Raw genomic sequence first — 6,000 nt, 5'->3', positions numbered from 1 at the left:
TGCCACCGGCAAGACAGCGATTCTTTTTTTGTCTGTTTTTGTAAAACAAAAAAAGACCGCTGTCTTTTTTTGTTTTAATGATAAATGCACTAAAAGCTCGTTATCCCGAACTCGGTTACTTCAAACTTAAAGGTAATTTGAACAGACACCGTTGTCCTGGCACAGCCCAGTCTACTTTTATACGGGGGCTGGAAACTATTTATTATTCGAAAGCGTCAATATTAAGAGGGGTTACATCTTACCAGAAGCCTCTTTTTGCATCGCCTCCCCCCCCCCCCCCCGTAGTCACCCCGGAGTGATCACACTATTTTGCAAAGCGAAATCAAACTAAATTTACTGTATATGTGCAAAACACAAAGCAGTAGCCGACACAGCGAAGTAAATTTTCAATTCTCAGGGGAAAATTCAGACGTTCAACCCTTACCTTTTTTTTCTGTCCCTTTCATTCCCATTCCCCCATCCCCTCCGTGGTGCTGTGGAGGGGTCCTCCATGGAGAGAGACAGTAACGGCACTATGCTTATTTCTTCCTTTTTTCTTTAAGAACCTCTACAAGGCACTTTACGCGGCGCTGTACCTCTTGGGCAACCTGCGAATGATACTCATAGAGTCGTGACGTAAGAAACGTAAGCAAATGCGAATGACTGATTACTTTTGAATGTGATTGCGTTTTCTCTGCCATGTAAAAATAAACGTTTTGGAGAATAAATATTGGGATATATTTCGAAATTAAGGCTCATTGCAGACATCAGTGCTTGTTGTAGCTATTCATGCAGGATATCAGTGACTGAACAATAAATTCTGTTTACTGTTAGAGCTCCATGAACTTAATTTACGAAATTAAACATAATGCTTTAGCAGTACTTGGAAGCCGATGACAACGTACCACTTCGCATGCTGACATAACTTCCGCATTCACAATACAATTGAAGATACCTTTAAGGTTTTATCATTCCTGTGTTCGAACTTACCTCAATTTAGGCATGATTTCAATTTGTGGTGTTTAACGTCCAAAAACCACCATATGAATATGAGAGACGCCGTAGTGGAGGGCTCCGGAAATTTCGACTACCTGGGGTTTTTTAACGTGCACCCACATTTGAGTACACGGGCCTACAACATTTCCGCCTCCATCGGAAATGCAGCCGCCGCAGCCGTGATTTGATCCCGTGACCTGCGGGTCAGCAGCCGAATACCTTAGCCACTTGACCACCATGGCGGGGCACCTCAATTTACCCAATCATGATTTTTTTTTGTTGGTTCAGCGTAATGGTAATGGCCCTTTACCAAAGTTTGTGAAGTTTTTTTTTTTGGACATAAGTTGCATAATTTTGGGCCCTATTTTGAAGATGGTTGCTTCATCACAGTTTTCTACACGTATTCGTGTTCGATTTCGCATGGGCTCTCTTATCTACATATTGTTGCGAAAGACGGCGACGCCAACACGGCCCCGAAGGCGCCACTGCTTTCAACTCCGCCGGGAAGGTCACCAGCCGTTTGGTAGCGTATGTTTCTCAGCTCGCGACTGCTTCTGCGCAGAGCTGATAAGACGAGCGGACGAGACGACGGTGAGTTAAACAAGGTTTATGTACAGCATATATACAGAGGCGTTACAATTTCGGCACTGGGGCCGACAGAGACTCGAAGAGCCGAGCTCTCCTCTCTAACACATAGATCAGCCTTTCGCCTAAGACCGCTGACTCACACACATGTCGGCTCTCCGACACGGGGACTCCTCTCCTAGGACCTCCGATCGCGACGCGCCGCAGGGCTTCTTTTATTTACACCGGGTCCAACCAAAATGTCCAATCAGAAGCGCCGCTGGTCGTCAGGGCAGATTCCGCCAATGGGGGTCGCCGCGCCATGCGTCAGACCACCAGACACGCGGACGCCGGCTCGCTGTCACGCGCGCAGCTGACTCAATGCACGTGGGCCAGGGAGGCGCCGCGCGTGTTCACTCCGTCGAGTTGATCGCGCCAGGCGGACTGCGGGCTGGCCTTGACCCAGATTGCCTTTTTCCGAGGCACGGACGTTTGACGAGGACTCGCTGGCATAACCGCACCCCCGCCGCCAGACAATGCACCGGAAAGACGAGCTGCTTCCACGGGGCTCGGATGTCAGGTGCGCTCGTTCGCCAGGTCCCTCCAGGTTCGCCTCCAGGGCCATGGGGAGAATACAGCTCCAGACTGTTCCGGGAACACGTCCCATTTTTGACGACGGATCCCAGCTCCACTGGCTTGTCGCCACAACTTGTCGACCAGCTTCACTCGTCTCTTCTGACCACCTTCGGTTTCAGCACTTGTCGATGGTTCTGCAACTTGCCAAGAACGGATCGACAACAGACAACACACGACACACGCAAGTGCCTTCGGTCACCCGACAGAACACCAGACAAAGTATAGTACAACATATACCTATCTACGTGTCTATCGGAATTTTGTTCCCTCTACATCAAGAGGCACATGTGGGACACAAGACTCTTAAAATGACAACCCAATTATTTTTTTTCCCACGTACAACAACGTAACGAATTAGAATACCACGAAGTTGGCCCCTTGAGATCACTCTAAACGAGAGCGCTCAGCCCAGGTCGTGATGAGGTCAAAATTTTGCCCCAAATCGCCAGCCAGAAACCGAAAGGTTGAGAAGGTACTAACTGGAACGCACTGCTCAATGCACCTGCATTAGCGTTTACCTTTCCTTTATTTTTTTTTTTTGTTTTGATAGCGAACGTCAAAGTTGCGCTGTGGAGCAACATGCTCCATCTCAGTAACCGGCCACTTTTAGGCGACGATACCTATGCGGCACCAAGAGCGGCTCACACTTGCGACGTTCCACAGGGGAACAACGGTACGGCTTGCTACGGATTGACTCCTCACCGCTTAGCTCGATATCGTGTTCGATCATCCTCGTGTTTCCGGGGCGGTCCGAAAACACGTCTCCAAACTCGGAACCAATCTTTCTCAGGTCCTCTTTCTCAGGTCCTCCGTCACTTAAGCTAGGCTCTAGGTTCAGCTGTTCCCAGATTACTTTCGATCTCCTTTCGATTACCTCACTAGAACTAAAAATTTCTGCTTCCTCTTCCTCTGAAGCACTTAAGAGTAAATTTACGACTGCTTTCAAGTTACTGTGATAAATTTTGTTCGGCCGCCTTCCTAATTTCTCTTCACAATTGGTATCAGAAAGCTTCGATACTACTTTTGCGGGCCCTTCCCAATCAACCTCAAGCTTGTTCCTTTTGGATGGCTGCAGCCGCATTACCTGATTATCAACTTCAAAAGCGCGCTTCTTCCCCGATTTCTCGTAGTGCTCCTTCGACAGCACTTTTGCCGCGTTTTTCTGGCTTTCCACTAGCGCTTCAATTTGGCTTTCCACTAGCGCTTCAATCGAGAGATCCTCACTCTGCTCTCGAATGAGCGTCTCTCGATCAACTCTCGGCAGCTCGCTCCAACTTTCCGCTACAGGCGAGAGCGTTGCAACCCTCTCGCTCTGACTCAATGGCGCCATGTCGTCTCCCCTTTCTCCGGAAACCGCGCAGCTAGGTTCGGCGACGGGCCGCTCGCGTGACTGCTCACATGACTCATGCGGAAACTTTCCTTTCTGGGGTTCCGTCGACCCGCCGACAAGGTCACTTGAGAGTTCACCGCATGGAACCAGGTCAAGCTTCCGCGAAAGCTTTCGCGCTTGCGATCGCGTGAGAGCCATGCACGCTAAGTTGGGGAAGAACGATTTGCCCTGCTCTTTGAGAAGCTGCTCCGAGTTGTTGGAGAAAAGATAAGGAAAACGATCATTTAGCGCGGCAGACACAGCTGCTTCGGTGCGAAGCTTACCGAACGGGCCTTCAATGACAACCGTGGCGATTGGTAAGCGAACACTCTGCACCTCGGCGACTTGCCTAATCCACGCGCATTCTCCTGTGAAGTCATCCGGAGACACCAATGAAGGATGGACAACGTCCATGGTTGCCGCTGAGTCTCTAAGTGCTCGGCACGTTTTCTCATTGACCCTAATTTCTTGGAGATACGGCTTCAACAACCGAATGTTTTTTTCTGATTCTCGGATCGTTGCGAAGGCAAACTTTTCCTGACAGTTTCTCGCGATGTGCCCTTCCTTTTTACAGTTGTAGCAGATTAGCGGCTTCCGTTTGTTTTCCGGTTCTAATGCCTGTGTGGTAGAAACCTCACTCGATTTCTCCGCTTCTGTTTGCCCTTCCCCTACACTGTCCTTCGTAAGAGACGGGTCCTTTTTGAAATTACGGTGCGGAGCGGGTTTCCGTTGATCCGGTTTCTTTGAAAAGCCCTCTTTTCTTTCATCCTTTTCAACGCGCACTGCCCTGCTATGCAACTTTCGGCGAGTATAATACTCCTCAGCTAACTCTGCTGCCTTGTTTAGCTGTACTTCACCAAGTTTGTCCTGCAGCCAAAGTTTGACATCCTCCTCGATGCAGCGGTAGAATTGCTCCAATGCAACGCATTCCACCACTTTATCGCGGTCGTCATAAACACCTTCGCCCTTGAGCCATTCAATCAAATCGGCTTTAAGACGAAACGCGAAGTCAACGTGTGACTCATTCCCCTTTTTAGCATACCGGAACCTTTGCCTGAAAGCCTCGGGTGACAACTTATAACGTCTCAAAAGCACTTCCTTAACCTCGTCATAGCTCTCAAACGCTTCCCTCGACAAGCAAGTTATCGCGTCGGACACTTCGCCGGGAAGAAGAGCTAGCAGGTTCCGCGCCCAAAGAGGCCGCTCCAAAGCGTTTCGCTCACAGACGTGTTCAAACTTGACGAGGTACTTCGCCATGTCCTCGCCTACTACGAACGGTGGCAGTTGGTCCCGAATTCTAAAACCGCTGACCTGAATCGTCGGGGAAGCTACGCTAGGCGCCTGCGAACACTGTAGGATTGCCAATTCTAGTCGTTTCATCTCAAGGCGCTCCTGTCTCTCGGCCTCCTCGCGCTCGCGACGTTCTACTTCTCGCCTTTCAGCCTCCTCTCGGCGTGCTTTAATATCCACCCAGGCCTCATCGACTTCCTCAGCCGACACTCCCTCATCCTTCATGATATCCAGGATCGCTTGCTTTCGTTTCGCGCGGCCCAAAGTAATGCCGAGTTCCTCACAAATTTCGATGAGTTCCTTCACTTTAAGGTTCTCCATCGTTCACACTAGCCTCTTGCTGTTTGCCCCTGTTAACAATTTACTTGCCGTACCCACTATAAGTCAACTAGCAAGACGCGCAAGCAATTTTTCACTCTCCCGTGTTTACCCCCTCCGCATTAACTTTGGTTTCAAAGCACTTCGACTTTGCTTGAAACGATCAAAGCTCACTCTAATGATTCACACAGCCCTTCTCTAAACTACTACAACCTGAGCTAGAGTAGTCTGGTGAACTGAGGGGAAAACATCAGGCACTCACCGCATCGATGTCGCTGACGCCGGCCGATCCCGCAGCTGCCAACCACTGTTGCGAAAGACGGCGACGCCAACACGGCCCCGAAGGCGCCACTGCTTTCAACTCCGCCGGGAAGGTCACCAGCCGTTTGGTAGCGTATGTTTCTCAGCTCGCGACTGCTTCTGCGCAGAGCTGATAAGACGAGCGGAACAGACGACGGTGAGTTAAACAAGGTTTATGTACAGCATATATACAGAGGCGTTACAATTTTGGCACTGGGGCCGACAGAGACTCGAAGAGCCGAGCTCTCCTCTCTAACACATAGATCAGCCTTTCGCCTAAGACCGCTGACTCACACACATGTCGGCTCTCCGACACGGGGACTCCTCTCCTAGGACCTCCGATCGCGACGCGCCGCAGGGCTTCTTTTATTTACACCGGGTCCAACCAAAATGTCCAATCAGAAGCGCCGCTGGTCGTCAGGGCAGATTCCGCCAATGGGGGTCGCCGCGCCATGCGTCAGACCACCAGACACGCGGACGCCGGCTCGCTGTCACGCGCGCAGCTGACTCAATGCACGTGGGCCAGGGAGGCGCCGCGCGTGTTCACT

Source organism: Rhipicephalus microplus, chromosome 2 (assembly GCF_043290135.1).
Source record: "Rhipicephalus microplus isolate Deutch F79 chromosome 2, USDA_Rmic, whole genome shotgun sequence".
Lineage (NCBI taxonomy): Eukaryota > Metazoa > Arthropoda > Arachnida > Ixodida > Ixodidae > Rhipicephalus > Rhipicephalus microplus.
The sequence above is the reverse complement of the archived record's forward strand: the minus strand, read 5'-3'. Positions refer to the sequence as shown.